Genomic DNA, 11,770 nt, shown 5'->3' with positions numbered 1-11,770 from the left:
AGAGAGAAGAGGCTGTGGTGTTGCAAAGGGCTGGGAGCTGCTGAGCACTATTTCCCTCAATATCCCGGTGAAACTACCATATCAGTACGTGTGACAACAGGAAGGCACGATAAAGCAGGGTTGAGACATGAAGAACGGAGCCTTTCACAACTTTATAACAGACTAACTGATAGTAGCCTAAGCAGGGCTGCTTGTGCTCCTCCTTGGAAGACAGGCTGACTGTAGAATTCCAGTGCGTGCATGGTTTTCATTAAGCTTTGTGTAACTTTTCATAGTTGATTTTTATGGAAGCACCATGAGTTATTTATTAAGTAGTTTAAATTTGTGGACTGTGCATTCAGGATATGGGATTTTTACTTGTGCTTTAATGTTATGATTTAAAAACAGCATAGTTTCCAACTTTTTCTTTTTTTTTAATAGAACATTGATTATCAAGTGACGCTGCATGTAACTTTGTGGGTTATTTTGTGACTATCATGGATTTCCTCACAGTAGAACTCAAAGCTGGGAGCTGTGCTGTCATTACCTAGGATTTAACTTTATCCACTGTCTGTTTTACACATGCTTTTTTAACTTTATCAAACGTCCTAGGTATAGCAAGTGTATAAAACTTCCAAACAGTCTTTACAAAGGTGTGACCAAGCAGGTTATTTGGATTTTGTAGGAAAGAAGACAGGAAATGAACAGAAAGGAGTGATTTCCAGTTAGTGTTAATAATGGAAGGCAGAAGGTGTGAAGTTCTTGGTGCTTAAAGATTTTACTGGGGCCTTTTCTTTCCAGTCCTAGTTCTACCTTGGGGGGGAGTGGGTGTGTAGAAGACTGATAAGACACCTTGCTTTTCAGGTGAGGGGATCAGAGGTCAGCAACTAGCTTTTGTTTTCAATAGCCTGAAGGTAGAAAGGCTGATAGGACATTCTCAAATAAACTGCTATTCCTAGTATGAAAAGGCTTTGAGGACCTTGTAAACTAGGCTCAGAATTCCTTCCCTCTTTGTTACTGGTTTTGGTAAGGGGGGGGGGGGGTACTGTTTTGGGGTTGAGGTTTTTGTTTTGTTTGGGGGCTGGGGGCACATTTATGATGTTTTCTTAGTTGCCAGCACTGGGATTCCACCACACCCAAGGTTCCTCCGAGCTCAGTATCAGCTCTTGAGATGTTTGCCAGACTTGGCTGTAGTAGCCAGCTCTCTGCAAGGTTTTCTGGTGTTCTGCTGTTTCACATATTACCACAGTGGGCTGGCAAGCAAGTGGGCTCTGGGGCTCATGGGGTGAAGTTAATCCATGCTTTTGCACTCTTGCAGAAATCCTGGCAGGACTTTAGGCCATGATGAGAACTGGATGGAGGACAAGGGCTGGGGAGGAAGATTAGAAATTGCATTTGAGACTCTGCTGGGAGTTTTAATACCTATAATGTGTTCGGTTTGATAAAGTAGAAAAAGTGCTTGTTTGGGAAAGCTGACAAGAGACCAGCAAAACATATTTTGGTGCTACAGATCAGAAGACTCCTTCCTGACACTTTACTTGGATGGATAGGCTTAGCTTACTATTTTAGAGCAAACAACAAAGCAGCTCTGCATTGTAGTGCCAGAGCAGTAATAGAGCACTTCCTGGACTTAAATTCAATTTTACATTCCCTGCAGATATACACATGGTTTTCAGTGAAATAAATAGAATTTAGTATGTTTGATATTAATATTATTGGCTCCTTGCTGTTTGTATTCATTTTTGTGCCAGAATAATTTTATATGAGAAAAATATGTCTTGAAAGGTTTGTACAGATGAAATACAATACTTTTTACTCGGAAAATGCCTCCAAAAGGCCTCATGTGGTGTTCTGTGCTGTACATTGGTCTATAAGATGATAGACTGACTCAAACTGATCTTCACATAATGTTTAGCTCCTTCTACCACCTTCTGTGGTAGAGTTTTCATCTGTAAATCCAGGATGCCAGAGGGAGGAATGGATAAGAAAGAGAAGTACTTCCAGAATGACAAACTGAAGCTGAACCAATATGAAAGGATGGGATGGGAGCTCAGTAAGTCATTGAAAAAAAGGTACTATTTAATCCTGAAGACTGTAGTGATGGCTTTTGTGCCAGGCCCTCAGTGCATTTACCACGAAATACATGAGTGAGTGGGCTTGACACTAAGAAGTCGGGACAGGGAGCTCAAAATGATAAGGTGATAGTTTGCTGAATGATGTTTTGGTTGACTTGATGACTTGAGATACACAGAGCAATCCTGATTCTAAAGAGAATCCTTTGTAGTCACCACTTTTGCATGCTTGATTAGGGGAGAAAAATCTCACATTTACTCAACATGCTAGTATCTGTTAGGATTTTTTTTAAGGTCTCCTTTGGGTCTGTATCATGAAGTGTAATGCCAATGGCATGAGTCACAAGATAAATGCCAACAACCAACTGCAGAGCTGGATCTTTGGGTGTGCATAAGAACTGACAGCTGGCAGATAAGGGGGCTGAGAGATTTGTTATCAGGGTCTACTTCAGCATGTTGCTTCTTCCTCAGGGCTCAGCTCGTCTCTTGCATAAGACTCTTTAAAACCAATGTGAGTCCTGTAAATACAAGAGATGGTGGACCTCTAATCATGACACAAGATCATAGAATCAACTAGGCTGGAAAAGACCTTTATGATTATCAAGTCCAACTTTTACTCCAGGACTGTCAAGGCCACCACTAAACCATGTCACATAAGCAAACTGTGGTTTCATGAGAAGGGCAGTTGTGTTAAAGCACGTGGATGACTGCAAACTAATGTATAGCTCTGAGGCATTGATATGAATGTTAGCACCAACTTACTACACCATCAAATACCTGCTTTCTAACAGGTCTGTGTAGTATCTTGCCAGTTGCTGCAAACTGAGGTTTGCATCTTGTGGATGAAGATCTTTTCATTGCTCAGTGCAACTCATTTGTTCCATTCCCCTATGCAGGCACACCCTGTAACACCAGCAGCTCTTAAAAGTTTAAGATCAGCAGTATTTTTTTTCTATATATTTCATAGCATGGTAAATGCTTAAAAAGTGTGTGTTTGGGAAATCATTGCTCTCAATGATTGTTTCCCATATTCCTCTAATGGTATCTATGCATAATCTATACATAATAATTTCTAAGGAAGAAATTCTTTACTGTTAGGATGGTGAGGCACTGGAATGGGTTGCCCAGGCAGGTTCTGAATGCTCCATCCCTGGCGGTGTTCAAGGCCAGGTTGGCATGGTTTAGTGTGAGGTGTCCCTGCCCATGGCTGGTGGGTTGGAACTGGATGATCTTAAGGTCCTTTCCAACCCTAACTGTTCTGTGATTCTATAATTATTTGGCAATGTGATAAGAGCTTGTGTAGATGTGCCAAGCAATGTTTAAATGAATCTGCTGAGACACTTGTAGATACTAAGCTGTAACAGCAGGGGCTGTGCAAACCTGCCGGGGGCTCCCAGTGAGCATGCAGAGGTGAATCCAGAGTTGCTATAGCTATGCTCCTACTATTTGAAGTGGCTTATTGGTTTCCAGTTTGAGCAGAACTTGGAGCCACCGGCACACTTGAGCTCTGAAGACAGATGTATCCCGAGTCCAGTGAGTGCCTCATCAGCATTAGTAGGGTGAAGGAGAAGGCCTGAGAACTTTGTCTGCTTCAGTGGTCCTACAAGTATCATCCTCAATACAAAACTGCAGAATCTGTCCTATATGTAGCTATACATTTTTAGGTAGAGCCAACATTATACAGAGGTTTGGAAGCAACAAGGCTTGTTTACATCCACAGTAGCCTAATAGAAAATCTGTAGAAATATCTGAAGTGTGTGCAGGTTTCTGGGCCTTATTTGTATCTAAAAGTACTACGTTAACCTTCTACTTGGTCATCCTCTACCACCTAGTCCTATGCATATATAAAAAACCTCTCAAGGGGGCACTCTTGGTTTAAGCAAAGTATAGAGTAGGTGTAGTTTCATCTTGATTTCCCTTTTTACATTGGCAGAAAAGCTTAAGGAGCCTCTAGAATGACTTTCAAGTCACAGTTAAAATAAGCTAAGATAAAATAAGAAATATTAAATAAGTGTTACATAAGGTAAAGGATCTTTGTTCCTATAATTCTGGTATAAAGTAAATTTAGTTATATAATGTCTACAGCCAGAGTTCTTATTTTCACTTGAAGGAGGATCATACTAGAAATGAAGGCTTATTATTTAGAAATGTGATATTTACTTGACTTACCTCTTTCACTGTTTTTATTCCTTCCGCAGCTACAAGTTTTTGGGTGTAAGAATAGTGGGAGAATCGACTGTCACTATATGTGATACTATGGGATTTCCTGCTGCTACAGACTAGGAAACTTAGATTGTGCAGACCCATAGTGAAAAATGTAATAATTATAGGAAGAATATATTTAGTAATTCAGAGGAAGCTTCCTACCTGGTGTCTGTTTCCCAAAGCCATGATAGTTGACTGCATTTTATATCTAAATCTGGATGCTATTCAGCTTCTTTTACGACCTCTGGAACAGTCAGATTGCTCTTTGTTGTCAAGACCCGGGATAATTATTAGCTCTTCAAAGAGCAGACACATAAATATGATGTTATGGTACTGTCTATCCTAATAATGCCATCACAAAACAGCCCAAGAAAAATTGGCAATAAGGAAAGAGAATGACATTAAACCTCTATTTTTACTTTCTTACTGTTGGCTTGCTGCAAGAGCATTTAGTAGGTAAAACTGAACTATGTCTTGGGCCCTTGAGTGAGAAATTCCTTCGAAGAAACAAGCCTTGTATTCTTCACAAGGAGGATTAGCAGTTCCTAAATGCCTCACTAATTTCTTAAACACAGGCCCTGTTGCTAAAGGAAACTACAGTGCTTCTAATACTTCACTGTTACATGCTTCCACTTAACTGCATCAGGACAACACAGAAGCAGTAAAAGAAAGAGCTCGACAGAGCAAAAGAGCTGAGCTCGGAGTGTAACAGTTACGGAGCCAAGCGAATCAGAATTATTTGCAAGTGTATCTCTATTCAGTGTAGAAGGATCAGCTCTAAAACATTAAAAAACAGCCTCACAAGCTGGAGGCACGTCCATCATCTTTTTAATGGAACTATGGATGAATTGGTTGGAGTATCAAGGGTTCACATGCTGATCATTTGGGTTGGAGGTTACTTGTAGGCTATTTCCACTATTAGCATCTGAGCCCTCTGCAGCAGCTTCTGCTTCCGAGCCAGCTACTAACTGCTCTGCCCTGCTCCACATGCATCACCCTGGGACGAAAGCTTCAGCTCCAGCAGAGAGCTCATCAGAGTCAGAAGACCTCTTGATGTTTCGAGATAATCATTATTATTAGTGCCAACACCCCTTTTGGGTGACTGTCAGCCTAATCTATAGCACCAAATTGGCTATCCTCATTTGTTAATTAATTTTGTTCATAAAATCCTCCTCTGAGGGTGAGGGAATAAATGTTACCATTAAAGACTTAAATAGGCTTTCAGATGAAATGCAGCAACCAGCTGCAGGTCAGCAACAAACCATTCTTTGTTAAGGTGTTTTCCTTTTACAGACATACAAACTGAATAATCTCATCTTTTTAAGGTAGACTGTTAAGGTGGACTTCCATCATCAGATCTATCCTATAGGTCATAGTAGCAGAAAGGGATAATAAGGAATGAATTTTGAACCATTTGTTATTTTGGTATAGCATTTTCTGAAACTCCCTGTGAAAAGGGCTACAATGTTCTCTTATGGTTAAAATTTGCTGCATTTTTTGACCTGTTACTAATATTTTAAAGTAAAAATCTTAAGCAAAAATAAACCCTTTCTGACCCACACAAGAATTATCAAGCAGGAATCAAGACCTATATATACAATATTTGGAATTCTAATCTTACCCAGGTTATTAAGGTAAATCTTTTTAGCTGTCATAGAAAAATACTTAAATACAAATTTTAAAAATGAGGTAGATTTGGGTACAAAATGCTATGGTAAAATATCAGAAGACAAGAGAAAGGGAAATGGCCAAGGAGTTGAAATTTAACGTGCGATAATGGTTATTATTTAAACTGCTTCTACTTATTTTTCTACTCAGTATAATGGTAGCTATCACAAAGGGATTGTATGTTTAGGAGGAACCTTGGAGTTCATTCTGAAGATTACACCTAATAGGCTACAGAAAATCTGGGTGTTGTTACTATGCACCATTAGCTCATTCAGTAGATTTAGTAGAGTGAAGATGATATGAACATCTTCTGGTAACTGTGTGCTACTGAAAACAGCCCTAGTGTCCACAAAACCTGCTCTGAATTCTGAGGTGCCTTTATGGAAGTAAGATGAGCTTTTACTCTGTCTGGGAAACTGCCAACTGGAAACTGGAGCAACAATTTTCCTGGAAGTACCCTCTTCTTCATTGCTTTTCCTTGCAACTCATGTACCATGTCTCTAGGGTCGAGGTAGACTCTTTCATCCCACTTCCTCATGTTCTCTCAGTGGTCCTGCAGGTAAAACACAGGGTGGCCTGTGGTGTGTACCCACTATATCCTCTCCTGAGCAGAGTGATAACTGAGATACTGGTTGTCCAAGTGGGAGTAGGGCATATCCTCTTTGTTAGAACTCCTGGAACATCTCCACAGCCAAGACTCAGGCCTGTGGAGAGGAAGAGACTTCTTTCACATTGCCAGAGTTGGCCAGCCAATTCATCCACCGTTCATCCCTCTCCATCTTTCCAGACCATTACTGCCAATGAGTTGGCACACAATGGTGTGTTCCATTAAGTCTTCTGCCACATGGGTTGTGTGCACTGGACTTCATCTGGATCTTTGGATAACAGCTCATTGCTAGCTCATCATAAATCACCTCCAGTACAGCTAACTCCCTCAGGTACTGAATACCTCTCTCCATGGTTGTCTGCTTGCCTGGGAGACATATAACATCTTCCTTGAAGGGATACGTTCGTGCTCAACAAGAGTTGTCTCCAGAGGCTGAGTGCTTGGCCCCTTTTCCAATCACTTTGTCAATGCCCCTTCCAAAGGGATTCCATCTGCTTGGCTTCCCTACCCTCTAATTCCAGGCTATCTGGCCTCATTATCCCAGCACTGGAGCAGCCAGATGACAATTTGCTTGCCTAGGCTATAGCCAAAATCTTTTAGCATATCTTGCAGCTCTCTCAGGGGTAGGGATCAGGTGGTTACCATCTTGTTCAAGTGCTGCCTCTTCCTCCTCCTCTTCTTGTGATGGCCCTGCTTCTGGCATCGTGCCCTGTTCACTTCTTCCTTCCCCTTCTTAGTAGGAATTTCCAAGAGATGGTTCCTAAAGTACAGAGATGATGGGAATGCTGAGTACAAATACCAGATTAGCCTCATGACCAGTAATTTTATCATATTATAAACCAGTGTTACACAGGATATCAACATGATAACCTTAATCTAGGCCCAGAGGTGATAAACAGCACAAGGAACATATACAGCAAGTAAGGTGTTAATAATGCAACTCTGAGAACAAGCGTTACTCTGAGAACAAATAAATCAGCTATTAAACTTAATGTGACAATTTAAATTAAGCTATTAACAGTGACTACTAAACTAATATAATGAATGCTTGTAACAAATTTGTTTTAACATGTTCTAGTTGGATCTGTTGTTATCTCAACCCTTTGTGTCCCATGTTGAGTGCCAAAAAGGACTGTTGTGGTTTAACCTGGCAGGCAGCTCAACATCATGCAGCTGCTCACTCACTTTTCACTGGGGAGACTGGAAAGAGAACTGGGGCAAAAAAGGTAAAATTTTGGGGTTGATATACAGACTGTTTAATAGGACAGAAAAGGAAGAGAAAATATTAATCATGATAAAAGCATTTGCAAAACAAGGGATGTACAGTGCAGTTGTTCACTACTTGCTGAGCAATGCCCAGCCTGTTCCTGAACAGCAGCCTCAGGGCAGCTTTCCCCCCAGTTTATATCCTGAGCATGACACCATATGGTCTGGAATATCCCTTGGGTCAGTTGGGGTCAGCTGTCCTGGCTGTGTCCCCTCTCATGCTCCCCAGCCTCCTCACTGGTGGGCTGGGGTAAGAAGCTCAGAAGTCCTTGACTTAGTGTAAGCACTGCTCAGCAACAGCTAAAACACCAGTGTGTTACCAACATTATTCTCATCCTAAATCCAAACAGCAGCCTGTGCCAACCACTAGGAAGAAAATTAACTCGATCCCAGCCAAAATAAGGACAAAACCTTTCTGGCATATTTTCCAAAGATAAACAGAAATAGGTAAGAATTCCAATTTTATGTTCATCTCCAATTAAATTGAGTTCACAATTAAACTGGTATTACAGTGAATTGAACCATCTGGACATAATGCAAACAAAGGGGTCTTAACAGTGGCTTCTGAAAGAGGTGTGAATGAAGAGGCTGTTCACAGTTGTAGGTAGCTTATGATCCACACTTGCAAGAAGCTTAATCAGGAATGCTATCTAGTAGGTCTCATTAACATTTTTAATCCATCTTTAGTTATTTTTGTGACCTTTATTTTTTCTATTAATTACTTCAAATATTTTAATATCAGTTTTTTTTTTTAATGTAATGGTGTAGAAGAAGCTTCTACATCATTCTACATCAATCATCTGTGTTTTCTTGCTGTACAAGCTTGTCAAAGGATTTCCCCAAAGGCAAAACAGGGATAGCTTAAAAGCTTTTAATTGTTTCACTGGTATTTCGTAGAGAGAAAAGCTGTTTTCAGACGTAAATAATTTGACAAATAACCAGGGGTAAAATTGGACATGAAAATGAATAGATAATCCTGAGGGAGGGAGCTCAGAATAACAGATATGACCAAAATTTATTCTACTACAGTTATATTCTTAGTGCTGTATATTTTTCATTCTTCTTGTGGGCATAACTAGGCCCATGTACACAAACTGAAATCTCAAACACAGAAATGTATTCCATCCAGTTCATTATTTATTGACCCTGGGAAGATCCTAAACACCATCTCCAGCTGGTGAGGAATGCCTCTCTAATGAGACATGCTAACATCAAAGGTGGTGCAGGGCTCTGTGAAATGGAAGCTAATAACCTCTGCTGAGCTGATAAATATGGGTTTCATGCCAGCATTGCCCAAGCTACTGGGGTCAAGTGACATTAAGACTGCAAAAACGTGGATGAAAGTAGGGAGGCACCAGTAAGAAGCTGTGGCAAAGGATAGGGAGGCAATTACCAGTAACGTGGTGCTGCGTGAAGCAAAGCAAACTGAATGTCATTATAAAATGAAACTGAAGCAACTGGAGCTTGAAGAGGTAAGAAAGTCTTTCACAGGGAATACAAAACCTCTTCTGTTTTGTTCAGCTGAATGGTGAGAGTGCTCTATACTAAGGGAAAATGCTAGAGAAGAAAATCAGCTCACCCTTTCTGTATGGTAGGGATCCAAGATGGCACAGTGCTGTTGACACAATTAAAGAGCCTTGCTTTTGTAGCTGTTGATCTGCATATACACAGCTAGCTGTAATAGCTAACAATTAGCACACTGGGCAGCACGTTGCTCCTTGTCAGAGGAAATGCATAGAGTGCCCTGTAATTCATCTTTTTGACCCAGTTCGTAAGGAACACTACTTGTACTGGCAGGAACTTGTTTGACAGAAGGCATGTCAGCAAGAGCTTCTGCTCAGTTGCACTCCACTGGCCACAACAGGAGTTAGTACCAAAGCTATTGTCCTGGGTAACTCTTGTCTTGCTGTAATGCTTAACACTTGCTTTTAAGAAAACCCCAATATTTTCTTCATATGCAGCAAATAACAAAGGGAGTTCATAAGCAACATTATTATAATTAGACAGTTTTGTAGTTTGCAGATGGCAGTCAAACACACATTTTATTGGCTAAACCAAGGCAGCAGGAAGAAGATCTGGTTTGCAATACTAAGAGGTTTTTTGTAAGGCAGTGTGTCTGACATTCTCTTAGCAGTCTAAGCCTATGGGAAGACTTAGGATTGGCTATTAAATTTAAAAATGAAGATAAATACTTGTTGCTTATTTTTGATCACATCAGCTGACTTGCAGAATGTTACTGTAACTTGCCACAGTAACATTCTGCCAGTCCAACTGATTGAAGAGGAACCAAAAAGCTGCAAACACCTCCCTCTTCAGATGAACAGCAGCATTAAATATAATACTCTCACCAAATGTTTCACAGTTTAAGTACACAAGTAGTTCTTCAAGTAAATTAAGACTTGGCATATGTGCAATTCAGTGATACAGCAGGAGTTAGGATCTGGCTCTACTGTTACAGTTCTATCTCCTCAATATACTGCATTGCTTTCTCTTAAGATGCAATGTACTCAAAAAACATAGTTAATTACTTCAAGTTATACTTCAAGTTATAATCGAGTCATTGTTTATTTTAACAACAAATCATTACTGGAAGCCACCCCTGGGTTTGTGTCAATGTGCTAGATCATACTTTTAATCATAATTCAGTTGAAAATCCAATATCCACGTGGCTAAAAAGGAATAAGATTGATGTGTATATGCTAGCTAGGCATGGCTGGAAATGGTAAATACCTGTTTGTGCAACTAACATTCTGCCTGACAGGAAATTCTGATGCATTTGCATTGATGCTGATGCAGAGAACTGTTCTGGGTTACAGATACCAGCACAGGACGCTCCTTGTCTGCTATCTCTATACCTATTTCTTGCTAATTGGTATAATTTAACATAACTTTAAAATGCCTGGGATCTGTAAAAATCCTCAAATGGAAAACAGCCACTTTCCCTAAGCCCCAACTCTTTTGTCCTTCATTTTTCACTCAAAATACTGAGGTTACTTACAGTTCTGGCTCAGAAAGTTCCCTTAAAAGCTGATGGGGAATTTTGGTCACATCAGAGCAGACACAGTAGCGGGGAAGAAATCTTCAAGAATTTTGGTGGAATTTCCTTGTTATTCATGCCATGGAGGGATTTCCCTTCTTTCCACTCCTGTGAGACAAGAAGTAACTTTTAGTCTACTGTACTTGTGGGACTTTCAGAAATTCCTGGCCATTCTTAAAAGACTCAACCTCTTAGTGCCCTTACTCTTCGTTTTATATCTATTTCTGATTTGATAGAGAAACAGGTTTCTCCTGGAGCAAGCATAAGACAAGGACAATTCCCTGTTGTTAGCTTGCAGTTTTCACTAGCCACTGCCCTGTTGAGTCAGCCCGTATTCAGAGAACTCTGATTTTGACTGAACTTTCAGAATGCTGCTGTGGATCCCAAGCATTCCCACTTAGTTCCTGTTTTGCTCTTCTGAAGCTTCATCAGACACAGGCCCAGCAACCCAGCACTGTGGATCCACAGGCAAAAAAACATCAGCAAGAGCTTTCTGCCACCTCCTTCCTTTCATACGCAGGAGAGGAAGAGAAAACCACTGTCTTTTGCATCAGATGTACACTGGGTAGATTGTTTACACTCTTCTCCCAGAACAGTCCCCTCCCTTTGCTCAGCGTGGGTAGGGCTGACCAGAAATCCTTCAACAAACTCTGACAAGGTAAATGGGGCTGTATGTAATTGTGCTTTTCTGCTGTCTGCAGACTTAAGGCATCATTTTGTGTCCTAATCATTCAATCTTTAGTTTGCAATAAGAGGCACAGGAAATTATGCTATGAGGAAAACAAGTTAAAGTGAGACCATAAAGTAGTTCTGTAATTTGCAGATCTGGAGTCTAGGAACAGATTGGTTATGTTTTCAGTGTCTTCTGTGTACAGTCTTTGTGGTACCAAAGGAGATGCTATAGAAATAGATGGCGATGCTTTATCTGTAGAAGAA

The 11,770-nt window shown here is 40.5% G+C and overlaps 1 long non-coding RNA gene across 1 annotated transcript; it reads left to right on the top strand.

The window, feature by feature from the left end:
• The first annotated feature begins 830 nt into the window (after nucleotides 1-830).
• On the top strand, nucleotides 831-5,066 carry LOC134158901 (uncharacterized). The gene is made up of 2 exons (XR_009962948.1): nucleotides 831-2,032; nucleotides 4,832-5,066. It is a non-coding gene; the product is annotated as an uncharacterized LOC134158901 (long non-coding RNA).
• Nucleotides 5,067-11,770: the final 6,704 nt, after the last annotated feature.

This window comes from Pezoporus occidentalis, unplaced genomic scaffold (assembly GCF_034315485.1).
Source record: "Pezoporus occidentalis ecotype Australia unplaced genomic scaffold, CSIRO_AGI_Poc_V1 ctg10, whole genome shotgun sequence".
In the NCBI taxonomy this organism is placed as follows: Eukaryota; Metazoa; Chordata; class Aves; order Psittaciformes; family Psittacidae; genus Pezoporus; species Pezoporus occidentalis.
The sequence above is the reverse complement of the archived record's forward strand: the minus strand, read 5'-3'. Positions and strand labels throughout refer to the sequence as shown.